Consider the following 27,284-nt stretch of genomic DNA (forward strand, 5'->3'; position numbering starts at 1 on the left):
ATGCACCTCAATACTTAGAGCGGCATTATCTACAATAGCAAAATTATGGAAACAGCCCAAGTGTCCATCAACTGATGGACAGGTTTTTTACAGATTCATGAAAAAGAATTAAATCTTGCCATTTGGAACCGTGAATAGAGCTAGAGACTATATGCTAAGTGAAATAAGCCAGTCTGAGAAAGACAAATACCATATGATTTCACTCGTACGTGGAACTGAAGAAATAAAACTAACAGTCATAGGGGGAAAAAAGAGAAAGGCAAACCAAGAAAGCCACTCTTAACTATAGAGAACAAATTGATGGTTACAAGAAGGGAGGTGGTTGGGGGGATTGGTTAAATAGGTGATGGAAATTAAGGAGTGCACTTGTTGTGATGAACACTGGGTGATGTACAGAATTGATGACTCACTATACTGTACACTTGAAACTAATATTACACTGTATGTTAACTGGAATTTAAATAAAAACTTTAGAAAGTGGGAAAAAAAGAAAGTGAGGCAATTCTACTGTTGTGGTATGAAAAGGTTGCAGAGACTGCCTGGGAGTTGAATCCTGAGTTTGTCAGTGGGCCCATGAAAGAAGTCAGTATTGAGGCAGGCCAGTTCCCTAGATGGGCTCTTTCTCTCGGGTCACCTTGTTTTCTTCCTGTTACTCTCTCATTCCCTGTATCAAATACTATTCTTTCCTTTAGCACCTGGAACTTTACACTTTTATTCAGCGGATTCTCCCGACACGGGAAATTTTACTAAACATTTGCTATGGTGTGAGACGAACAAGACAAAAAGGAATAATAATTCTGTCAATGAGAATTCATTTTATTTTGTATTTCATCTTATATCTACCCTTAAAACACGCATAAAAGTTAGGAAGATGGGAAATATACACTAAGTGATCAGGCAACAAGAAAATATATTATCAAGAATTAAACAATACAGTTGAAACTGTATGATTGAAATGAGATACAGCTGCATAATGCTTTAAAGTTTAGGGAGCATTTTTTCCCCATAAGTCATTCAAATCATTTGCTTGGCTTTATAGCAGCCCAGAGAGGAAAAAACAAGCAGCCTAAGCCACATTTTGTGAACAAGAGCTTGATCCCATAACTGATACCAAACATCGTGTTCTTCTCACCATCCAAAGCTTGTACAAAGCTTTGCCTCGTACAAAGGTCAACAAAGTCATAGTTCAGGGACTAAAGAAAGCAGCCTGGGCCTGTAGGGATATGCAGGAGCTGGATCAGAAAGCACTCTAGTCACAGTAGAGCAAGAACAGAAAGGTCTTGAGATAAGAAGAGCAATGAGGTAGCAGGTCCCCTGAGGAGAGACTATTCCTAGTCAGAGGGAGATGACTTCACAAATAAGTGACCTAGTGAGACTTTTAGTGTTAAGATTCCAGAATGAAGACTTCACTTGACTCACAAAAGAGAACCATGAGAGATTCTAAAACAGAATGCCAGCCATGTTTCAGGAAGACTAACCTGGCGGGGCATGGGAGATAAATGGGGCAGGAGAAGAGAGACGGAATGAAGGCAAGAGAACCAGGTAGGATCCTACAGTAATTAAAAAAAATTTTTTTTTAATGTTTATTTATTTTTGACAGAGAGAGAGAGAGAGAGAGAGAGACAGAGCATGAGCGGGGGAGGGGCAGAGAGAGTGGGAGACACAGAATCCGAAGCAGGCTCCAGGCTCTGAGCTGTTAGCACAGAGCCCAAGGCGGCGTCGAACTCACAGACCGGGAGATCATGACCTGAGCTGAAGTTGGACACTCAACCGACTGAGCCACCCAGGCTCCCCCTACAGTAGTAATTTAATAATTAAGTAGCAAAGACCCAAATAGGAGAGTGTCAGTGAAAATGACCAGGGATGAGGCAATTTAAGTAGCATTATGAGGGAAAACCTGGTAAGTACTGGCTGTTGGGAGAGATGGGGAAAAGAAAGAAGAATAAAGCTCGACTGCTAAAAGGCTTTATCATAAAGTGTTAGTTAATATGCCAACATTCACTGGAAGACCAGTGAGCAATCTCATGAATTTTGCTCTTTAGCTTTAAATCAAGGATAATTTGTTAACCTAGGGTTTCATACCTTTATAAAGGGTTTGGCATAGCTAAGTTTTGACTCAGTATTGCTCTCAAGAGTGAACCCAGTAGGAAAGCTGATGAAGGTGAGATGAAGGACATAAAGAGGCTAGGCACCATCAAAGCCTCATTGTTGGAGGCGTTCCATTGTCTTCCTGATGATGAACTACTAACTCTCTCACAAAATATGTAAGTGTATCTATTTCATTTTACTTTAGTTTAAAAAAAAAAAAAGCTGCTACCTCTCCCATGGTACTTCAACTCTCATTTGTGCTTTAAACTTACTGGTTGTAAAACAGTGAATACATTTGGTTTATCAACAGAATTAATAGTAACATGAAGGAATTTCAGATGTGCTGTGTTTTGTATTTTTATAACTCTCAATCTTCTCTTTGCTAGCTTTGATAGAGTTGGAAAATGTATCCTTGGGGAATCTAATTCTGGAGAATATTTCCTGTTTGTTTTTCTCTAATTTATCTCTGTTTGATGTGCTATATAATTATTTAGTCTATTGTCTGGATCTACCCACTAGGCAGTAAGCTCTGAGAACACAGGGCTTTTACCTGTAGGGTGCACCGATGTATGCCCAGCACTTAGCACAGATAGTAGAGCTTAATAAATAATAGCTGAGTGAATCAGTCATAGTCCTGTGATCGTGATACTTCAAGAATTTAACATGTGTTTTTCCTTAGTAATCATGTCTCATCTGCATGCTTCAACTTAATCTTGAACCATGGTTTCCATTTATAGACTCTGAAGAAATTCTTTCAGGACCTATACTGTGATGGGACCACGCAGGGCACGGAACGTTATGGTTGCAAAGGAATTAACATGGGGAAAATTGCAGCCAGGTCTCAGTTTCTCCCAGGTTCTCCTGGGATTCCTCTGTCTAGCTCCGTCTTAGGAGGGTGAGTCCTGATTCTTGTTCTACCCGTGCAACTCTCACTTCTGGTTTCCTGCTCTCGATTCCTGTTTCAGTCTAGGTTTCCTTCTGGTATTCTGACCCAGGTTACCTGAGTTTGACATCTGTTGTTTTCATTGCTTGACACTTTGATTTTTTTTTTTTTGTGGTTAAACCTACAGAACAGTCTAAGTTTGTATTTCTACACAGACCAGAGACTCACATAAGTTAAAATTACAAAATAGATATTATAGACTACATTCTCAAGGTTCTTACTGTCCTTTCCTGTCCCCATTATAAAGCCAAATAATATCCTCAACATGCTGATGATGGGACAATCAAAGTGACTACTTGCATTCCCTTATTCAACATAATTTTTTTTTTTTTCTGGGCAACTGGATTTAGTTAGGATGAATTATTACACAAAGACAAGAAGAAACTATCACCATAATCTAAGTTCCTATTAAGAATGAAATGGGGGGGGGGCGCCTCAGTGGCTCAGTCAGTTATGTGCCCAACTTCAGCCCGGATCATGATTTCGCAGTTCATGGGTGTGAGTCCCACATCGGGCTCTGTGCTGACGGCATGGAGCTTGCTTCAGATTCTGTGCCTCCCTCTCTCTCTGCCCCTCCCCTGCTTGCATTCTGTCTTTCTCTCTCAAAAATAAACAAAGAATGAAAATGAAAAAAGAATGAAATGAAAGGGACTTCAAACATAGGGAAAGAGAGATCTATTCTATGTAATTTGTGCTATACATTTTCCATTTGGTGTCTAGATACGTGTTAGGAAAAAATACCGTGTTTGTGTACTCTTCGTGAAATGCAGTCAGTACATAACCTACACTCTGCTTCTTAAGCCACTGGATTGGATCTAATTTAATTCATAGGCCAACAATTCTAAACACATCACATGTATCAGCAAGGCAATGTTTAGAAAGGCTCTTGTCATCTGCACAGAAGACAATTCACTTGACAGCACTCCTTTCTTGAGCAATGACTCAAATCAGCTAGACTGAAAATAAATCTAAAGGGTACACAGCTGTCATGTAATCTCAAGTAGCCCTCTGAGCAATAACTTGATTCATTTTTTCCCTATTTGTACAACTGGTTCTGCAAACAGGATTGCAATCCAACAAATGCATTTTTCTCCCACTTTGAAGAGAGAGCTTTTCAGTGTCCTAGGGAGGGTTCTTCTGGATTCCTCCATCCTCATGGGTATGGCAAACTGCACATAGTGATCTCTTGATTTTATTTAACAAGAAACAGACATTTAAAGTCAATGGTGTAAGGGTGCTTGGGTGGCTCAGTGGGTTAAGCTTCTGACTTCAACTCAGGTCATAATCTCACGGTTGGTGAGTTTGAGCCCTGTATTGGGCCCTGTGCTGACAGCTCAGAGCCTGGAGCCTGCTTCGGATTCTGGGTCTTCCTCTCTCTCTGCTCTTCTCCCGCTTGTGCTCTGTCTCTCTCTGTCTCTCAAAAATAAATAAACATTAAACAAAAAAAAGTCAATGGTCTATGTGAACCAGTTACAAATAGGGCTCTATAAAGTATAATACTTTATTAAAGAGATGTTGGCATCAAAGTTTGAAGTACCGACAGGTACCAGACTATCTACTGGGTATAGGCAACTTATTTATATTCACTGTAGCATTCCTTAATGGTTAACTTTTTGTTATGGGAAATTTTAAACATACATAAAAGAAAGAGAGGAGTGTAAGGAAGCCCATGTGCCCATCACTCTGATACAACAATCAAAATACCCAGCCCCACTGGATTACCTAAAATAAATTCTAGATATCATATTTTATCTGACCTATTTTAGAACATATCTCTAAAAGGTTTAAAGTCTTTAAAAATCTTTAAAACACAGAACCAAAATACTATAATCATACCCAATGGTGTGCAGGTAGATATTCAACAACCAGTTCTCTGAGGAGGGAAAAAAGGTCCTGATTTACAGTCTTTGCTAACTTGCATGGCAAAACTGTTTCCACCATGGCCAATTTCAACCTACTAACATGATGGCGCTGAACGTGGGACTGAGAAGAAATGTGTAGCCACCATTATATAGTACTTCCACTATGCAGACACCTGACACATAAGTAACCTTAGGAGCATGGATAACAGCAAATTATAGTAAAATAATTAGGAAGTGATCAGTTTTGAGTATCACTTTTATTTTAATACTTTAAGTTTGTATAATTTAATTATTTAATGGATGTGTTTAACAGTTGGCTTGGAAAGTTCCTGAAAATACAACAATCAGCTCTTGTCCACTCTAGCATGCCAGTGAATCACATCCAAATAATTAACAATTCCTTAATACTACCAACTATCCAAATTTCTATGATATGTCCTTCCTCTTTTTCCTCAGCAGTAGAGTAATATTTTAAACAGGAAGGAAGGAGGAACTTTGCTTCAGAAAGCTAACTAAAGTGTCTGGATTTCCAAATGGTTCAGAGCCACTGTGTATAACCCACTTGGCTGTTAAAGTCTGTTTCCAGGAGATTAAGTTAGTTTCTGTCACACACAAGTCCCTTCATATTACTGGGGAATCATGGTAACGATTTTATTTCCCTTCAACTGCCCATTCTTAGGCCCACAAGAGACAGAGTTTGGGAAGGAGGAGAGGGACTTGGCAGAAGGGAAAGTAAGTCCCTAACCAGGTAGACAACCTTAAGTTAATGAAGTGTTCTGCCAGGAAGATTCCCAAGAAGATGTGAGATGCTTTTCTGCGCCTGAGACGACCCACCATGGAAACTTGGGTTTGTAAAAAGTCCTCTTTAAATGTGCTTCCCAGAACGCAATATGCCACATCAGATGTGGTGGGGCCTACCCGGATGTAAGTGCGGTTGTGGCCATCCTTCCATCTCTGATAAGGATGCCAGACTGCACTCCAACTCTGCCTTAGCCTCACGGTAAGTAAGACTCTAGTCCAGTCAATGAACCAGTGTCTACCAGTACTCACCCAGGCTCTACAGGGTACAGTCTCCAACACCCTCTCTTAACCAAATCTCATCCCCACCTCCTTTCCAACAACATTTCACACTATGCCTTTGAACAAACCCTTTTATTCCAGGAGCACAATTCCAAACACACACAAAAGTATAAATAATAGTATATGGAAGCTCCATGTATCCTTCACCCAGCTTCAACAATTCTCAATTCATGTCACACTCACGCTCAGGATTATCTTGAGGCATCCTGGACATACCCTTTCATCCACAATTATTTCAGAATTACATGCATTCTTTCCTGCACACCTCTGTTCAGACATTTCCTCCCCACCCATCTTTCTAAATTCTATGTCATCCTGCAAGGCTCAGCTCAGGTCTCACCTCCTACGTTGCTTCCACTGAACTTGTCACTTAGTCATGTCACCTTGGGACACCGCTCTTACTACTATCCTGTTGTTCCTTATTAAATGGTTCACTTACAATGTCCTTAGCCTGGGAAGCAGGAAGCTTCTCTCACTACACATATAGAGCAATAATAAATGCTTAGTAGGGAAAGAACTAAAGAATAATATTTTGGTTTTATAAAGGGCGTGAAAATGTGGCCCAACAATTTTACATAGTATATTGACCAAATTCCTTACATGAGAAATGTGTCATGCACAGACCAGGGTATGTTGGCACAGTATGACAGGGCAGAAATAACACTGGACATGGTGTTAAAAGGCCCGAGTCCTTGTCCTTGCCCTTCTGTTTGTGTGTTATTTTGGGTTTGAGTGACTTTTCAGAGCCCATCCATATAATAGGAATTAACTGCAGCCAATCTCCCCTTTTCCCTCACCAGATTGTCAGAATCAGATGCTATTACACATGTAAAAAATACCTTTGTAATTGATAGAGCATGTTGTTGATACATATCATTACCTGTAGATACAGAAATGTTTGGCCATATGACCCAACAACAAGGAAAACTATTGCTTCACATCCTGAATGCAGGAGGAAAATTTACACTCCAAACAGGGAAAGTGAGAATATGATAGCATAGAGATCAGATGGGATTCAGAACCAACAAAATTAACCCTGGGAGGAATATAAGAGCATATCTTTTCTTTCTGAGACTTCAGAAACCACTGCCTTGTAATTAAACCACAAAAACTGAAGGAGCCCTAGAAACAGATTGCAAAGGAAGCAAGATATATTGTCAACTATTAAAAAAAAATCCTGTTACATGAAATAATTAAATGGAAAGGCAAAATTCACCATCTGATTCCCTCCAAACAAAACTGCAGAATTATTCAACAAAGTTGTTGTCATTCTAAGCTTATGCTCTCCGAGGACATTTTCAAAGCCTCTGGCTTCTCAATTTTGTAGTCTGCTTTGCCAAAGAATAACCATTAATATCAAACTGCAAGCATTTATCATATCACACCAAAGACTACTTAAATTACAATGGAACTGAGGTCTTGTGTTCTCCCAGAAGAAAAGAGGATAGATGGCTTTATCAGGAAAACACTGTTCTACACACCACACTACAAGCTGCACTAGTGTCCTGGGAGAGATGTGCAGCCTAGCTGAGCCGTCCATTGGAATTTTAATATTGTAAGTTTTCTTGCAAATACATGAAAATTACAATGGTTGGGGAAAAGGCTTAGATTTTATAAAACTAAATAATTTGGGCCAAGGTAGGAAAAAAAAAGAGTTTTTCAATTTGAGACATCAATGCAATTTAGCAATAGTCAGTGAAAACAACAGCTGCTAAACCTGGTAAATCCAAATGAAATTATTAGGTTAAGATCACAGAATTACGCAGCGGGCATTTCAAAATTCCTAGCACATGGACGACAAGGGCACCAAAGCAGAATCGCATTAGGAAAGGAAACATTTTGTTTAAAGAGAAGTTTTTATAAGACTTCACCATGTGTAATATCTCTGAGGACTTCACTAGAGAGGAAAAACACAAGAATCAAAAGGGGAAACCAGAACACAAGAATTTTCTTCTCCTGCTCCTTCTCCCCCTGCACATATCAGGTAACCCTTGTGTATCCTTACATCTCACTCTCCATAAACACACACACTCCAAGAGATTATTCAAATGATGGTTTGTTTTCCAAAAACAAGATTATTAGAATAAACTTTCTCGCATATAGGAAACTACCAATCACTGATTCCGTTACCTTCATGCACAAGAGGAAAAAAAAAAAAAACAAACCCTACAAAGGAATTTTAGGACCTCTAACAAAGATTTTTATAACATCTAGACTCGTGTTACTTCGAGTAACTCGTGTTACTATGACGATCAATTTGCATGAAAGATTTTTCAAGGTTAAAATGTCTACCTATTTCGAAATAGCCATTAAAAATGTGAGACCATAGTTTTTTGGTTTTTTTTTTTTTTGGCTTGCCCATTTGCTGAATAATTCAAGATTGAATTTTGGAGAATGTTAAGATTGAAGAAGTCTCAGGCTATAACAAAAACTCAGAGGCTTTTCTGATCTGGTCCTGGGACAGCTCTACTTTCTCCTAATTTGTCTACAGTGTGCCTCTTCAATCCATAATTATACAAGCCTAATTTGTCAGCATTAAGCAATATGACTGCACTTTAAAAATGACCAGGAAAAAGTCCATTTAGGCCTAGTTAACTGAAATGACAAATTATAAATTATCCAAAGAATCAGGCAGAACTCGCCCTGCTAGTTCCTCCGAGGCATGTAAGACAAAGCAAGCCCAGTGTGGGAATACATTGGCCCTAAGGAACCGATGTGAGGCTGAAGCAGTTGAATGTGTGCAGTTTATTATAAGAGTCACGGAAGCTGGTGCTCATCAGAACACAATCATATGCTAAATCTTCTTCTAAACCCTTTATGTCAATTATTTAATGCTTCCAACGACTCCGTGAGATGATCTTTACTGCACAGATGAGGCAACTGAGGCAGTTGTGATTTACCTAAGTCTGCACAACTGGTGAACTCTTAGAAGCAAAACTAGCATGAATGGGAGTAATCTTCCAAGAGACCTGTGAAAGGAATAAAAAGCAGCTTACCCCAGTGGCCCGAACAAAAGATGAAACGTGCATTCATTCATGCACTCCTTCATTCGGTACTAAGTGTAGTAGTAAGAGTCTGAGCAAAACGACTGAGCAGAGTGAACTCGAATCCTGCCCACCATCTGCCTGGACTGTAGCCAAGCTACACAATCTGTCAGAATGCCAGCTTCTTAATTGCCAAAATAGAAATCATTCTACCTGGCCTACTTTCTACCTTCACATTGATGATACCATCAAAAGCAATGGAAACTCCCTCTGCCTCAGAGGTATCAGAGAACAGTCTCCCACAAAGGAGTAAACTCCTTACAAAGACAAGCTCTGTTCTCCCCAGGCCATGAAACACACCTAGTGTGCCCAGGTTTTTCTGGCCCTCTGGAAGACGAGGAGGTGTCCCGCGCGGAATGATCGCCTGGTGTCAGAGGACCTCTCCTGTGCCCAGAGTCATGATTCTTCCCACAGAACAAACGTTACTTCCTTCTCCCAAGTCTCATTTCCAGTCACAGGATATCCATGTTTGGAAGCTATCTTAGTCCATTGGGGCTGCTATCACAAACTACCATAGATGGGGGTGGGAGGGGCTTCGTCAACAAACATTGATTTCCCACGCTTCTAGAGGCTGAGAAGTCCAATATCAAGATGCCAGAAGATTCGGTGCATGGTAAGAACTCACTCTTGGTTCACAGACAAATATGTTCTCTATCATGACCTCTCCACCATGTCCTCATGATAGGAGTGGCAAGGCAGCTCTCTGGATTCTCTTATGAGGGCTCCACCCTCATGGCCTCATCACCTCCCAAAGGCCCCACTTCCTAACACCATCCCCTTGGGGGGGGTTAGATTTCAACATATGGATTTGGGTGTGGGGGGCACAAGTGATCCTATAGCAGAGGTTATGATTTTTAAAGTTCTGCTAATATAATGTATATTCACCAGTAATCTGAAATTTGAGGATTTGGGGGACCCAGTAAGTAATCAGGAGAGAACTTAATCCATTCCTTCTATGAAAAATGGTTGAAACATTAGGAGTAGTAAGTCAAACTAGTAAAACTTCAGTAACCACAACTTGTCTTAAGTAATTGCCAAAGGATCCTTGTGACAAAAGGAAATGGGACCATTTAATCTTATGACTTCTTTCTCAAATTTCTTTGCTATTAGTCTCCTCTCTTCCATTCTACTGCTCTACTTGGTCTCCCAAGATGATCTCTCTAACACATCCTCCATACAGCTGCTGGCATTACTTCTCTAAACAAATCTGATGTCACCTTTGGTTTCAAACCCTTGTGTCTCCTCCTGATTAAGCTGTGTCATGACTAAGCTGTGTGCTCTTTACAGGGTTAAAAGTGCATCTTCAAGCCGACCCCAGGCAGAGGCTGAGCCAGAGTCAGCACTGAGTGTCCCAACTCCCACTCCAGGGCTGTCTTCAATTCCACAAAGGGGGAAAGCTGGCTTTGGTGGGGAGGGGTACACTGTGTAGCTATTTAAGAAACTCATAGAGCCTGAGGTGCCTCTCAGCATATTTTCACATCAGCACAAAAGCCCTTATGGCAGGTGACAAAATAGGAAAAATACAGGTCCATAAGGGAGAAAAAAAAAAAAAAAGGAGTCACACAGCCAAAGAAATAAGAAGTTGCAGCTAGAAGGAACTTCAGGCCACAGTGCCGTAGGTACGGTGAACACTGAACTTCCTTAGCTCCAAAAATATGTTCATGTCCAGGGACTCTATATGTAAAACACTGTGCTAAATGATTTTACCCTGTACATGTCCCTTAAATATAAAAATGCTAGAAAAGAAAAACTTAAAAAATAACAATAAACTTAAAAATAATTGTCCAGGAGGCCTGTGTTAAGCATCCGACTCTTGATTTTGGCTCAGGTCATGATCTCACAGCTCGTAGGATCAAGCCCTGCATCAGGCTCCATGCTAACAGTGCAGAGCCTGCTTAGAATTCATTCTCTCCCGCTCTCTGCCCCTCCCCTGTTCATGCTCTCTCTCTTAAACATTAAAAGAATAAAAAATAAAAATAATTGTCCAGAAGATGGAATTGAGTAACTGGAATATTTTATTTAATCTTTGGGTAATTCATTAAGGCATCTAAGAATATGATACTTAAGATGTAATATGTAAAAGAATAAACATCCATGTAGAAGGTTAAAAAATACCTATGGGGAGGCACCTGGCTGGCTCAGTCGTACAGTGTGTGACTCTTGATCCTCATGGTTGTGAGTTTGAGGCACATAGGTTACTTTTAAAAAATGTAAAAAATACCTATGGGCATCTTCTCCAAGATCTTAAGGGAAACATTCATTTATACAATATCTAGAACATATTTAATTGTAATTCTAAAGCAAGCACACAATAAGCACACATTAGTAGTTTAACCACTTATTTTAAAGAAAGTCAATGGATGGGATCAAACACTGCAAGCTGTTGGTAGTAATCTAGATGGTAATTTAAAATAAAAAAAACAAAAACTAAGTACTTTGAAGGGAGGAAAATCTAAACTGGCAGATCTTCTCTACTGAAATATTCAGTTGAACAATAAAAAATCAAGCAATAGGATTAATGACTGGTTAACCTTAAAACCAGCTCAAGATTCCCTCTCATGTAATACGCTTTGGCAGAAATATTTGTCTTTTGCAGTGGATTGAGTCTGTGGCACTAATTTCTATACTGCACTAATTTCTGTACTGCATCTTCTCTGCAGGCCTCCATTTCTCTTCCTGCACTTTGAAGACTCAAAGAAGGTCTGGTGAAGTATTGAAGACTCATGGAAGGTCTGGTGAAGTACAGAACAACAGGAATATGGGAGCCTAAATCAGCTGTAACCCCAGGTATCCCCCCCGCCCCAATTGAGCTGGTCCAGTTCTGCCACCAATAAAGAACAAGCCATGTCTGAAAAAACCTAGATCCCTTTTTAGCATTGTAAACCATGTAGGAGATGCTTATTACATCTGCTTTGTTCTCTATTTCTATGGTGCCTATCACCATAGTAACAAGGCACACAGATGGAAAAGTAGGCTAGGCATACCCAAAAATGGGGGTGGGGATGGGAAAAAGGGGGAAAGGGCCTTTCACTGATTAAGAGAGAAAAGGCTCAAGTTTCTTCTATCTGGGCTGTCAGTACAATATTAATGGGCAAGCTAACTGAAAAAAAGTAGGTTTTGTCTTTAAGAGAGTCACAGTAGAAAACAGCCTAACAATTTAATAAGTACCAATATTTACAGGAGATAGACTTGCTGGGCTTCTGAGGTTTTAAAATCAGATACATTTTATTAGAAAATCTTATGTGCAAATCAAAGTTTTTATCAGTCTCCAATTTTGGAAATCATGTGCTCATTTCACAGAGCGGATGATTACTATTAAAATCTTTTGGTTATTTTGTAATACTAAAAGTTGAGACATCTGTTAAGGAAGTGTGGCTGAGAAGATAAGTTGATACAATGAATACTTTCCTGAAAGTGACAAGTGTATCTTCCAAGTTTTTGTATAAAATGTCCCAAAAGGAAATCACTGGGTGGGGAGTAGGGGTGACTGTTGTTTCATCTTAGGGACTCACTGCCCCTGTTGAAATTGGCACAAGGCCTTTCCCATATGCAGCCCTCCTGCTTTCTGCAGGTTCAGAGACCTTCAAAGGCATTATCTGTGCCTATATGCTCTTTAAAGCCATGATGAGCCAAAGTTTCATCTGTAAGAAAACTTCCTATTCTAAGATCTTTTTCCTTTCCTGCTGCCAGTTTGAGTCCTTCCTAGGACACATTTGAGATACTTAAGATGTTATTTATGTTGTTACTGGTCAGGAAATAAGAAAAGAAGCCACACTAGCTACATAAATTACTTGTTTTACTACAAAGGTTTTTTAGTACATAGGTTTTACTCTATGTAAAAAAAAAAAAATGGTGCATATACAAAAAAAAGGGCAGGAGATGTTTTATAGACTATGATTGTTTTAGAAAATTTAACACTCTAGCAACACAGATTTTAGTGGAAAAAGCAACATGCAACTTTGTGGGAATCTTAGGTCCTTGACTCAGCCACTAACTGTGACACTGTGGACAATTTTTACTTTGCTTTTCTTAGTCTAAATGTCTTATTAGTAAAAAAAGAAAGGACTAAAGTAGACCAGGGATATGAACTTGAGGGGAATCTAAGGATGATCTCAAGGCGTGTTAAAATGTTATGCATGAGTGTGTGTGTATTATTCTGGGAAAGAGCCTCAAGGATATCTATAACATAAAATTAAAAACCAATAGATACTCTGTAAGGTCTTTTCCACGTGACTCTAGAATACCATGACTTGAGTCAACCCACCCAAATGAAGTCAAGGCTTTGAACTCAGACTCAGGTGAGCACAATGTTCAGGTCTTCTCAAGTCCCCACCCAGGGATCACCCTATCTAAACCCCACACCAACCACCCCTTTGCCCTTTACAATTGCTTTATTTTTTTCATAGCATTTAGCACATGACATTTTATCTTGCATCTGCTTATTATCTATACCCCCTCCTCTAGGATGTATGCTCCATGAAAAAGGGTTTTTTCTCTTTTCACTGTTGGATTTATTCCCAGTGCCTGGCACAATGCCTAGCAACTATTAAGTGCTCAGAAAAAAAAAAAAAAAAAAAAAAAAAAAACCCAAATGAATTATTATTTTTTTAATCCATAAAATAAAGTATGTCAGAAAAAAACCTCAAATATATTCTTTTTCTCTTTTTTAAGTCTGGGGGCCTGCTAAGAGCCATGCACTCTACCAAGTATGTTGCAAGCATATCTATTTTACTTCATCGTTAAGGCAAGTCTTCCAATCCTTAGAGCCTTTTATAAAGTAACACATCTGGGAAAAGGAGCCAGGCACTATATTTGTGGAAAAAGCTGCCTCATCAGGTACGAGATATGCCACTAACTTGTGGGATTTGTTTAGACAAGCGACTATTCTCTAACGAACTCCGTTTCTACATTTATAATATGCAGATGATATCTGCCCCACCTACTGCAAGTCAGCAGGAGAATAAATGCTTTAGTGTGTGAAAAGTGAGGTACACACATATATATAATAAGTAATGTGGTGGGGGTTCCTGTAAAGTGCTTCAGCAGAGATCTGCTATAAGCTTTTGGGTAAGAGAGCAGGGGATACCCTGTAAAGGAAAAAAAAAATGTCCCAAATGTAGCCTGGGACCAATATTTTTTGCATGCTATAATTCACAACCTCCTCCTGGGAAGAAATTTACATGCTTGATAAAACTCTGAAAACCACTTTTTCTCCACAAAGAGATTGAGACTTATTCTTAGGATTGAGGCACCCACTGACCCAGCTCACTACCAGCCAAGTGTCTCATGATTTTTTGTAATTTCTACTTTTTAGTCTAACAATGGGTCTAAAAAATTATGTTCTGGGAGAGTTTGTGTATTCTTAGAATGAATGATGGCGATTAAGTCACTTTGGTATCAAATTAGCTTCCATCAGATATATAGAAAGCAGTAATGTGCTCTAACCATTCTGTTTCCCTATTGAATGTTCCTGCCCACCACAAGGAAATCTTTAGATTGGCCTATTAGGGACCCTTTAATTTGAATGAAAAGTTTCCTGTAGCACCCAGTTGATCTTTAAAGAGGGCATGAGGTTTGGGAGTCCTTATTTTTGGAGAGAGGGGTACTCTGGTAGATTCTATTTCTAGATCATCAATTAATCCTTGTCTAAAAGTATGTGCTTCAAAACACCAGATGTCCTCTTGATTCTTTCCAGCCATCTCCTTTTTTTCCTTTTCACATTTATCTTTTCCCACATTCTAAAAGAAAGGCAAATATTTCACTTTCCAGGAGTCTGCTTACAGTCCATTCCTGTGGGATGTAAAAATCTGTAGGACCCAAGCAGATGTGGAACTACCTGTAAGATTACAGATACTATGAAAGTGAAGGACTTTCATGACTGAAAAACAAGTCCTTTTGGAGTTAAGGGAAAGTTCCCATTTCTTTGCTTCAAATGCAAGACCAAGACCTAATCAATAGACAGTAGAAACTGAATGCAATAGAATAGAAAAACCAAAAATCATTTTTCTGTGACCAATCACTGGATAACTTTTGGCATGTAACTCAGGAGTTTAAAAAATAGAGTAGAATTATACTGCCTTCACCCCAATATACTTATTTATGTAGTAATATTTCTTAAATACCACATCAAAAAAAGAAATACTTGATTTGATTATACAGGTTATCTTACTCTGACAATAAGTAATATTTATGTATAAACTATTTTTAAAACCATGCATCTCATTGAGAGATAATTTTCCCCAAATTTTACCTATACCTAAAACTGAGTCATCAACATTCTACTTGTTCTGATCAATTGTGTACTAGTAAAAATATAACAATTCAATCCGAAACAAATTATATTAAACAGAGCCTATTGCCACAAGAACTTAAAAAAAAAAAAAAAAAAAGATATATAAAGGCACCTGGGTGGCTAAGTCAGTTGAGTGTCTGAATCCTGTTTTTAAATGTTTGTTTATTTTAAGAGACAGTGAGTGAGTACAAGCAGGGCAGAGGGGCAGAGAAAGGGAGAGAGAGAATCCCAAGCAGGCTCCACACTCAGCATGGAGCCCAATGCTCCCATGGATCCCACAACTCTGGGATCATAACCTGAGCTGAAATTAAGAGTCAGACACTCAACTGACTGAGCCACGCAGGCACCCCAAGCTTCCAACTCTTGATTTCAGCTCAGGTCATGATCTCACGGTTCGTGAGATGGAGCCCTGCATCGGGCTCTACGCTGTGTGGAGCCTGCTTAGGATACTCTCTTTCCAACCTTCCCCCAACCTTCTCTCAAAAATAAAGAAACATTTAAAAAAGAACAACAACAACAAAAGATATATAGTATGTGTATGTGTGCGTCACAAGAGTTTGAAAAGTAATCAGTGGAAGATTTCCAACATAAGAATTTTAATTGTGATTAGGTTATATAGGAAAAGAGAAATGAAATGAGTTCCATGAGGGAAACAACTATGTAAAATTCCTGACACCTGGAAGAGCTTGTTGGTATGTTTTTTAAATGGATGTTATAGTAGATATGAAATCACATTGGCATTTAATTTAGCTTCCATTAGGTACATTACAAAGAATATTTTTTTAAAGAAATCAATACTTATAATATCAGAAATGTCATCTTTCACAACTATTTAAAATTATGATAGGGTGCCTGGGTGGCTCAGTCGGTTAAGCATCCGACTTCACCTCAAGTCACGATCTCGCGGTCTGTGAGTTCAAGTTCCATGCTGGGCTCTGTGCTGACAGCTCAGAGCCTGGAGCCTGCTTCAGATTTCTATCTCCTTCTCTCTCTGCCCCTCCCCTGCTCATGCTCTATCTCTCTCTGTCTCTCAAAAATAAGTAAAACATTAAAAAATTTTTTCTTTAATTAAAAAAATTTAAAAGTGATAAAAAAATTTTAGATATTAACTTAAAGTTTTAAAGTGTATGAGGAAAGCACATAGTTTTTCAAAATCCTCTTAGGGGTACCAGAAAAAATACATTCAGAGACACTACTCTAAACTGCCTCTAAGCCAAGAGCTTGTGTTGACTAAAATTTTGACTTCTAATAGAAAGACAAAACCAGGATTATTTCAGAAAGTGCAAAATCTGTCTCAAGCATCCACTGCAAATTACCAAATCCGTTAACTCTGAATAGTAAATATTCAATAAACACTAGCATTGGCAAAATATTCTGGCCATTAAACTGATACCTATTAACAGCATATATACAATATGTATATATGTATATACATATATGTATATATATGTATATACAATAGGTATATATACAATACCTTCAAGGAGATCTTTCAAATTTGGGTCAAATACTAGTCAAAAGTATGCTACCCAAACAAATCCCAGGACTAAGTAATAAGCACGTGGAGTTTTATTCCTAACTCTTTTCCGGACATCCATTTACATGCCAAGTGTGATGTCTAGCCCAGGAAATAAGCAAAATAATCCTTATAAAGGAGCACCTGGAAGGTGACATAAGTATTCTCTGGCTTAAGTATCATAACAGGTGTACAAGACTCAGAGGCAGCAGAGAGGAGGGGAATGTGGAGCTCTCATGAGTGGCAGGCAGACGGAGAGTGTCTGGAATGGTCTTTCAGAACAGGTATGCTTGAACTGATCCTTGAAAGATGGGCAAGTGTTTGACAAGAGGATACCAGCACCCCAGGTAAAGGGAAGGAACAAAGACACGGAGTACAGCCATCTGGCTACCTCATGCCTTCCTCCCTACACTGCAAATAGTTTGGGATGGCTGGTATGGGAGTGTGACTGTGCACACCGTCCATGGTGCATGCATTGGTGATTTAGAAATAACAGGGTAGCCAGAGGTGAAGCTGGAAAGCTATGGAAGCAGACAAAGGAAGACTTTATTATATGGTTCACCAAGGCACTTGGACTTGATCCTGTGGCAAAGCAAGTCATTAAAGGGTTATTAAATTGGGCAGTCATGGTGTGAGATTTGCCTTTCAGAATGATTACTTTCCTGCAGAGTGGACAACAAATTTGCGGGGTGGAGGATACAGAAGACTAGAAACTGAACTACCAGTTGGAAGACAATTAGCAGTCGTCCTGGAAAAGACTCAAGGCAATAAGGGGGCCGTGGAAGAAGGTACAAATGGGAAAATCCTGAAAGACATACGTGTCCCTTGGACAAACTGACTACAAATGGTACAAAGAGCAGTTGAAGGGAATGAGGCAAGGAGAAGCCCAGAATGACCTCTAGGTTTCTGCGGGTTATGTAATTGGGTAAATAGTATTGCTATTTACAAAAATATGGACTCTAAAGACAGATAACAAGTTTTGGGGGAAAAGAAAGTATCTTCAGTACACTGACTCAGGTCCCTCATTTGTTCTATGAGGCAGGCAGCACAGGCACTATTATCCCCAATCTATGCTCAAAGGGGTAAAATATTTTGCCCCATATCACATGCAGCAGTTTGGAAAGCTTACTGTATACTAGGCTCAAGAGCCGGTAAACAAGGGAGACAAGACCCATACTTTCAACAGAACTTGTATTCTTTTGGGGGTGAGGGGAGTAGAAGACAAATAAGCAAGCAAACAATAAACCAAGATCTGAAAGACTATTATGGGGTAGGTGTGGGGGGCATGGGTACTCGATCTGAGGGGGCCAGGGAAAGTATCTCTGAAGTCCCATTGGAGCTGACCTTTCATTGAGGAGAAGTATTCATACAAATCATAAGTATTCAGACAAATCATAAGGGAAGAACATTTCCAGACAGAGAACAGCAATTGAGAAGTCCCTGAGGTAGGAGCGTGGTTGGTGGGCCACTGAGGGAGGAATTCCAAATACGAGGGCAAGTGTGGAGTGAGAGGAAGTCCCAGTTCCAATGGGTATTCCTGGGAGGGTGAAGGTGAAAGGCATGTGGCCCCTTAGGGCAGCACTGGCGTAGCATACCCTCTCTCAGGGAAGCCTGAAAACCTGACCACTGTGCACAACACTGGCGTCTGAGAAACTGCATCATGACTCAAATGCTTTTGGAAGACAAGTCGTTCCTCAGTGAGGACTGCCTATTTCGGCATTGAAATGGGGCCAGGAACAAACTCATTTAGTTTTGCCTAGAGAGATGAGCTTTAAAAATCTTTAGATGAGCAGAATTCATCTTATATTTATCCACTCAGAGTGAGAAACAATGTGCAGTACAACGGCAGGTGGCTCTGCCCCCAAGGCTCGGTCATGCCATAACACACTACACGGAAGCAGAGCCTCCCTGCTCACCCTCCAAGGTTGTCAGTGGGATTGGAAAGGCAACATTTCCCCTAAAGAATCCCCAATTAGCTCAGCTGGAGGGCAAGGAAAAGTGGTGCCCCCACTGCCAATGTGCTGACTGGGTTGTCGTGTACATAAACCTAAAAGCCTTGGAGGTACTGGATGTTGGGGTTGCCTACTGGTCCAGAGATAGGCCACCCTAGGTACAGCAGTCTAGCCAGCTCTCTGGAACACTCTGCCCATGCCTCCCATCCTGTGGTCATTTTCCACTGTTGCTTCATGGGCTAACTAGTCCTCTGCCAAGTCTTTCTAATCGCCCCCATTCAGCCAAATGGCTTTAAATTCCACTTGCTAAGGGTGATGCAGATCAACCCTCTGACCCTCTCTGAAAAGATCCTCCTTTATAGCCAACTTTCTCAGATGCATCTGCTTGGTGTATCCAAAAAAGTATCTGTATTTAAAGTTTGCCAACATAGCATGAATAAATTATAGAAGAACTAAATTATTTCTGAATTATGTAGCCCCTTTCAGGGTATCACATTGAGAAATTATATATTATACATGCTTATTTGAAAGATGGCTCCACGCATTATGAAATGCCTTCTTTGGAGTGGTGTTGGAAACCTGTGACACATTATGACCCACGCCTAGGGGATGGTGACAGATCATCATCTCATGTCTGCACTCATTTCCAACCACACTCCCACACCATCTCTTTACTTCAGATCCCTGGCCAAGTTTTTTCTTCCTAAAGTCACCATTCAACCTCTGACCATAGAACATGTGCTTCCGTATAGCACCTGTACTTCTCCTTAACGGCTTTTGTAGTGGCAATTTTTAAAAATTTAATTGTAGCAATAGATTCATCTGTCCCCCCCAGTAACCCCTCTATGGGGGCAGAGGCCATGTCCATTTTTCTTACCTTCTGTCCCCAGAACACGGCACAGTGTCTGGCACACAGAAGCTGTTTGTTAAATAGTTGCTGAAAAAAAAAAATACTATGAAATGAACTCATTGGTGGATACGTTTCAGCTTCTGAGAGCAGATCAGCCAAAAATCATTCAAATCAAAGTTGAAGAAGCTTAAGGCTGAGCTATTCTGTTTTTGATAAAAAAATTACAGGAAAGACTTTGCTATTTGGATTTAAACTGATTTTGGAGACAGTTCTCAAAAAGTCTGAGTAACAATTTAACAACACTTATTTGGATATGTAGGAAGATGAACAATTTTAAACTGGTTTATGTTTTTAAATAACGAATAAGAGTTCATTTTCAGAAAGGTTCCCCAGATTAGGTCAAATTTTTTAAAAAGTTAGACTTACTTTATCAGGCAGTTTTTTAGGCACTCTAATTTTTTTTTTTAACGTTTATTTATTTTTGAGACAGAGAGAGACAGAGCATGAACAGGGAAGGGTCAGAGAGAGAGGAAGACACAGAATTTGAAATAAGCTCCAGGCTCTGAGCTGTCAGCACAGAGCCCGACCCGTGGCTCAAACTCACAGACCACGAGATCATGACCTGAGCCAAAGTCGGACGCTTAACCAACTGAGCCACCCAGGTGCCCCATAGGCACTCTAATCCTCCTATCTGATTCTTACCCCCGGATGAGGAAATTGAAGGTGCAAGAGGCTAAGGTTGCATACAGAGTAAGTGGCAGAGACAGGATTCACATCCAGGTCTATTTGATTACAAGAGCTATGTTTTCAATTTAAGCCATGGGCTAAGCTAAGAAGTAAATGCTGACACTAAATAATAATGCATTGCACCCTCCCATGACAAGGTAAGAGAGTGTGGTCTGATACTACCAACTGGGGCAAATACTTACATATTTTAAAAAAAATAGGATTTGGATGCCAATGATGTGGTCACAGGGAAACTAGACAGTTCATGACTCCAAAGGAATAAGGAGAATTATGAACTATCATTTACTGAATGCTTGTTTTATGCCAGATACTGTATTAGATGCTTTAACACTAGTATTTCCTTTAATTCTAAGAATCCTACAACATGGGTAATAGCCAAGAAAAAAAGAGATGTAGAATAACTGTGATGTTTGGCTACCGTAATGTTCCTTCCCTCCTTCTTCCTAAGGATGTGAACCTCCCACATTAAAAAAAAAAAAATTTAACGTTTATTTATTTTTGAGAGACAGAGACAGAGCACAAGCAAGGGAGGGGCAGAGAGAGAGAGGGAAACATGGAATCCGAAGCAGGCTCCAAGTTCTGAGAGCCTGACACAGGGCTCTAACCCATGAACCACAAGATCATGACCTGAGTTGAAGTCGGATGCTTAACGGAATGAGCTACCCAGGCACCTCGAACCTCCTCCATTTTAGTGGGGCACAAGGTTGTCAGGAATAAAGATGATATTCTCCAGTCTCTGTTCCAGATTGGTGAGGTCATGTCACTGAGTTCTGGCCAGTAAGCTGTAACAAGAAGTGAATGACAGCTTCCAGGAAATTTCTGTAAGAGACCATCGTCTCTTGCCTTTCCCCTGTTTTCCTACCTTCCTTCTTTCCTCCTTTCTGCTACTTGGAATCTGCACATGATGGCTGAGGTTTCATCTAGGACCATGAGGTTGAGGGCCTCTCCTGATGTATGCTAGATCTACAAGGTGGAACCAGCCTATGTCTCAGGCAACTGTAAAAACATTATACCAGCCCTGGATTGTCTCTTCATAAAGTTCTGTGTTTGTTTAAAATGTTTTTAAAGAGAAACATTTTGTTTAAACAACTGCTCTTTTCAGTCTCTGTAACTGGTAGTTAATCTAATCCAGCAACTGGTTCATCAGGCCCCTCAGTCTGCAAAGTCCATGCTCTTAGGTAGAAGTTGAAGAATTCCTACTTATAATTTGCAATAGATTTGAGAAGGGGGGGGCAGTGTAAAAATGCTGAGAGGGAATTTGACAGAAGAAAAGAAATAAGGTTCAAATACGCTCTCAAATCTACACAACTGAGAAATGATCAAAAGGAATATGCTACTCAATAATATAGAATTTAGTCTCCTTTAGAGACGGGCGGAGGGAGTGCTCAGTCACCTGCACAGAGCTAGAAATAGAAGAGAAATAGAGGCTGTGCAGCTGGTAGCTTCTGAGAAAGATGCTGTCGGCTAAGGAGTAAGCAGTGTAGAATGGAGCCCTGGACATGGCCACAGGATGAGACAGACAAGAAGAAAGAATACAAGCAACTCTGAAACTGAAGAAGCAGGAGATGAAGCTCGAAGATACACAGTCTGGAAAGGGATAAGCAGAATCATATGACCCATATCAAAGACAGCAGAAAGGCTAAAAAGGCAAAAGGAAAGGTCAAGGATGAAACTCTGACAACTCATTTTTATTCATTTCTTTTACACAGGTTCACAACAGCATTGAAGAAATGAATTTAACTTGTGTTGCAATTGAGTAGAATCCTAAATGTGAGGACCTCATAGAATAGGGAGTTTGCTATTACTCTTTGCTCAGTTTCTAAGTGAAGAGCAGTGGTAAGAACTCAGCAGATAGATTCAATGATTGGAGTTAGGCTTCATTTTATTTAAGATCAATCTTCATGATTTAGAAAAGAAAAATAAGTGGTTATGTCGGCCAAAGTCATTATATTAAACATCAGAAAAAAAAAAAAAAAAACCCTAACTCGTTATAAAGGTATGTAGGAAGTTTAGAGAATATAGATGGGACGTGGCACCTGGATGGCTCAGTCGGTTAAGCATCCGACTTCAGCTCAGGTCATGATCTCACAGTTCATGAGTTTGAGCCCCACGTCAAGTCTGTGCTGACAGCTCAGAGCCTGGAGCCTGCTTCAGATTCTTTGTCTCCCTGTCTCTCTGCCCCTCCCCCATTTGTGCTCTGTCTCTCTCAAAAATAAACAAACATTAAAAAAAAAAAAAAAAAAAAAAAGAGGGGCGCCTGGGTGGCTCAGTCGGTTGAGCGTCCGACTTCGGCTCAGGTCATGATCTCACGGTCCGTGAGTTTGAGCCCCGCGTCGGGCTCTGTGCTGACAGCTCAGAGCCTGGAGCCTGTTTCAGATTCTGTGTCTCCCTCTCTCTCTGCTCCTGCCCTGTTCATGCTCTGTCTCTCTCTGTCTCAAAAATAAATAAACGTTAAAAAAAATAAAGAAAAAAAAAGAAAATATAGATGGGAAATAGAATGAAAGTAGCCAATAACAATTAAAAAAAAGGCAAGAATAGGAAAACGCACACAACAGAAATTAGAATGCATTTTACAACTGCTCGAAAAAATTCTATGATATAACTTGATCTCCCAAATTCCTTTTGAGTGGTCACAGGTCTGAATTGCTTCGCAGCATTCAGGATTCTCTAAGTGGGGAAACAGGGAGGGACATGCTTTGCAGAAGGCAACGCAAAACATTCCACCAAGTCTGGAGTAACATGACAGGTTCAGCATGCATTCATTTCTGATAATATCAGTGTATGCTAGATGGGTGGTAGAAAGGAGAAACAAAAGTAAAATTTGGAAATTCAACTTGAGAGACACCAAATGAAAATCAAGGATTAGATTAAACTGGCTATTTTTGATATGGGTGGTAAAAAAAAATTAGAAAGGCACATAAAAATACTCAGATACCATTAATAAGAATTTGAAAAAAATTTAAAGTTGTTTACAAATAAAGATTTTGGCTAAAGCAAGAATATTTAATATTTTTATGTTTTTGTTTTGTTTTGTTTTGTTTTGTTTTAAATAGGCTCCACACCCAATGTGGGGCTTGAACTCGCAACCCTGAGATCAAGAGTTGCATGCTCTACCAATTGAGCCAGGCAGGTACCCCAAGAACCTTTTAAATATTAAAATATTTGCCCTTTTCAACTTTGAGAGGATAAAACATAGTATCACAAGTTTCAGGCCACTGCAAGAAAATACCCACCCAGTCTAAAAAAACTTGGAGGGGGGCGTCTGGGTGGCTCAGTCAGTTAGACATCGGACTTTGGCTCAGGTCTCGATTTCGTGGTTTGTTAGTTCGGGCCCTGCATCAGGCTCTACTGACAGCTGATTGCCCAGAGCCTGCTTTGGATCCTCTCTCTCCCTCTCTCTGCCCCTCCCCCTGCCTCAAAAAATAAACATTAAAATAAATAAATAAATAAAGAACCCCTAGAGGGATAGTGTACTACTATTTAGTGCTAAAAAGAAATGAGCTGTCAAGCCATGAAAAGATCTGGAGGATGCTTAAATCCATAATACTAAGTGCAAGAAGCCAATCTGAAATGGCTACAGACTGTATGATTCCAATTATGACATTCTGGAAAAGGCAAAAAAAAACTCCAGAGACAGTAAAAATGTCAGTGGTTGTTAGCAGAGGAGGGAGGGATGAATAGGTGGGGCACAGAGGATTTTTAGGGCAGTGCTGTTGTGACACAGTATCATAGTCTGATATTATAGTGGTGGATACATGTTACTGAACACTAATGTAAACTATGGACTTTGGGTGATAATGATGTGTCAGTGTAGCCTCACTGATTATAACAAATGTACCTTTGGTGGGGGATGTCCACAATGTAGCAGGCTATGCATGAGTGGGGGGAAGGGAGTTTAAGGGAAACCTCTGCACTTTACTCTCAATTTTGCTATGAACCTAAAACTGCTCTAAAAAATAAAGTCTATTAAAAAAAAAAAAAAACTTGGAGGATCTGGTATCTGTTCCAAGTTATGTTGATTAGGGCCCTTTCCATTTTAATTAATATTGGTGCTTTCACTCTAAGAATCCTTAGAAGCAGTGGGGAACCATCTTAGAAAAACAAATCTTGACAAGTAGTCAAATGAAATCACTCCAAATGTGAAAATATACATGTGAGGCTGGACATGTTGGAACACCTTTCCAGTTGAAGAAAAACAAAACAAGTTTTGGTAATTTTAGTAAATTTTTTGACAAGTTTAGTAAATTTAATTCTAACATGTACATTTTAATTTGTTTTCTGCTATAATAAAAACATTTTAAGGGGAGAGTAGGTATAAGAAAAGTGCCATGACTCAACTGTACAATCAGTGACAAACTTTGCCCCGTTTATTACCTGAACTGAAAGTAATATCAGACATGTTAGGGCTTACATTCTTAGATCACACAGGCCCAATTACTTGGGGGATTAGCTGTCATTTTACATTCTCTTCAAGAGTGGAGCTGCTGACTAGGAAAGCCAGGGGAAAAAGAAAGTCACCTTGGCACCCACAACTCAAAGGAGCATTCTGGGTTCTCAGGAGGTGACACCTGAACACATGGAGGGTACTGGAATCGTTAAATAATTCTACTGCAGTGTGACTTCTCTCGTGTGCTTCCACCCTACACTTAGGTTTAAGAGACATGCCATTTAATCTTCTCCTAGAAAGCAGGGAACAAATTGACTATTTCAAGCTGGCTACATATTTGCCATTTAAAATCATCATACTGTTATCTTCTCAGAGCTTTACAAACAGTTTTTAGGCAAGGCAAATGTATTCAAGAAAGTTCGGGCATAGGTTTTTGTTTTAAATTTAGGTTTGTCTTTTTCTTGGGAAGGGAAAGGGAGCTGCAGAGAGAGACTTGCTATCACAAAGAAAAGTCTTCCACAAATGTCATCTGACTCAAGGCAACCTATGGACTTTGGGAAGTCAGCTGGGAACACAGAGTAATGAGCGAACACCGAGCCTCCTGCGTCTGACCTCTCAGCACCTGCTCCACTGTAGCCTAGAAAAAGGAAACTCTTGGCTTTTCCACATGGGTAGAGGTTGCCCCCACCCCCACCCCCGCCCCCTTCAAGCAAACGGACACCAACACCAGCATCAAACTGTAGGCGAACAATGAGTATCCAACGAGTTTGTCAAAAAACAGCGCCAGGGCAAGGGGGCAAAGGAGAGCGACCAGACGCGGGGTGCTCACTCAGGACGCCCTCGGGAGAGGTCTGTTCACTCCAGCCTGGGAAACCAGAACCCTGTTCCCGCACCACCCCGAGGACTCACACTCAGGTGCGGCGCCGACACCGCCGCGGTGGAGAGGGGACCGCCTCGTCGTGGCCGCCCACTCCTCTTGCCCCGAATGACCCCGGCACCCGGGAGAGGTTGTCTCTGGGGGTTCGCTCCCTTTTTCCCGGAAACATGGGAGCAGCGGAGCGGCCACTGGTGTGTGGCCGCGCCACCTGCCTGCAGGCCCGGCTCGCAGGTGAGGCGCGGGCAGGTAACCGCACCTGCTCGACAACCCCACCTGCTGCGTCCCCTCGCCCCCGTCCTCCGCCTCCACCAGCGGGGTGGGCTCGGCTCCTCCTCCGGGAGCGGGGGGCGCCCCGCTCCGACCTACCTGCGCGACCCCGGCCCCCGACGCCCGCGCTCCGCGCCGCGTGCGCCCCGCGCCGCTCCGGGCGCGCCGGCGGCGGCCCCGCGCCGGCACTTTCTCGGCTGACGGCTGCTGCGGGCTCAGCGGGAAGCCCCAGCGCTGCCGGGCTCGCCGCCTCCGAGCGGCTCCATTGTGACGCGGCGCGTTCCGCCGGCCAATCGGCGCGCGGCGGCGCGAACCGCTGACTAAGTTCGCGTGTGGAGGAGGAGGGGACTGGGCGGAGGCGGGAGGCGGAGGCGGCGGCCGCGGCGCTGCGCGGCGGCAGTGGTGGCCGAGGCGGAGGGGGAAGAGGTGGCGAGGGGGAAGAGGCAGCGGCCGCTCCGGGAGCTGCCCCTGCCGTGAAATGTGCAGCAGCCTTGGCCCGAGCGTGTGCCGGGCTTCGGGACCGCGGGGGCCGGTGGCTCGCCGCTCGCCGGTGGAAACAAAGCGCGGCTGCCGTCGCCCGGAGCGCGCCATGTGGCCGCCCCGGGCCGCTGGCCACTGCCTCCGGCCGGCCGGCAGAAGCACCCCGCCCCTCCCCCAGCTACACAACTCGCGGGGGGCTGGACAGAGCGGGGACTCTTTTCCAGACACGCGAGGGACAGGGGCTTAGGGCCGTCTGCGGGGCGCGCCGTGCAAGACTTTGGAAGTACAGTATTTATGTAGCGCCCCCCCCCCCCCCCGCCGCCCTGCCTTTTCACGTGGGCACCCTGAGTAACTTGTTATTTACATAATGTGTCGGGCCCTGAGGGAAGGCTCAGGTGGACCACGTGGAACCTATCTCTGACACACACAAGTCCCTTTACTTTTCTTTACTCTGAGGGCTTAGGCCACAGGCCCGAGCCCCTGTGCCAAACCAAGCGGCTTAAATTAGGATTCTGGGACTCCAATACCATCCCCCTCTCTCAGAGGTCCTTATCCTGGGGGCGAAGAGGGAACTGGGTGGAGGGGCCGCACTTTACTCATCACCAGCGTCTTGCCGCTAATAAACCGCAGGACCACCCCATCTACTGCCCTACTCGGGTCCCTCTGCAGTTGGGGCCCCGCGTTTGAAAAGTGACAATGTGCCTTACAGGACAAACAAAAAATCCAAACCCAGGAATCCGAGGGACGTGATAACGTTGTCATCTTCACTCAGCCCCCACTCTCATTCCCACCCCAGATTCATCTCAGTCCATTTGCACAGACTAACCTCTTCAACACAATGATTCAATTACATTAGGCAGCATTTATATCCCTGAGTTGCCATGGCAATCACATTCCCA

At 41.6% G+C, this 27,284-nt stretch overlaps 1 protein-coding gene and 1 long non-coding RNA gene across 3 annotated transcripts in view; one reads left to right on the plus strand and one right to left on the minus strand.

Annotated features, from left to right (window-relative positions):
• Positions 1 to 26,135, minus strand: part of LRRC8B (leucine rich repeat containing 8 VRAC subunit B) — an 80,264-nt gene extending 54,129 nt beyond the window's left edge. For both annotated transcript variants that reach the window (XM_049616819.1, XM_049616818.1), the window contains exon 1: positions 26,005 to 26,135. The gene's annotated coding sequence lies outside the window, so the exon portion shown is untranslated. The remainder of the gene's footprint in view (positions 1 to 26,004) is intronic.
• LOC125912422 (uncharacterized) lies at positions 1,580 to 10,749 on the plus strand. Its single transcript, XR_007454731.1, has 3 exons — positions 1,580 to 2,264; positions 2,826 to 2,983; positions 10,305 to 10,749. It is a non-coding gene; the product is annotated as an uncharacterized LOC125912422 (long non-coding RNA).
• Positions 26,136 to 27,284: the final 1,149 nt, after the last annotated feature.

Source organism: Panthera uncia (genome assembly GCF_023721935.1).
Source record: "Panthera uncia isolate 11264 chromosome C1 unlocalized genomic scaffold, Puncia_PCG_1.0 HiC_scaffold_4, whole genome shotgun sequence".
Classification (NCBI taxonomy): Eukaryota; Metazoa; Chordata; class Mammalia; order Carnivora; family Felidae; genus Panthera; species Panthera uncia.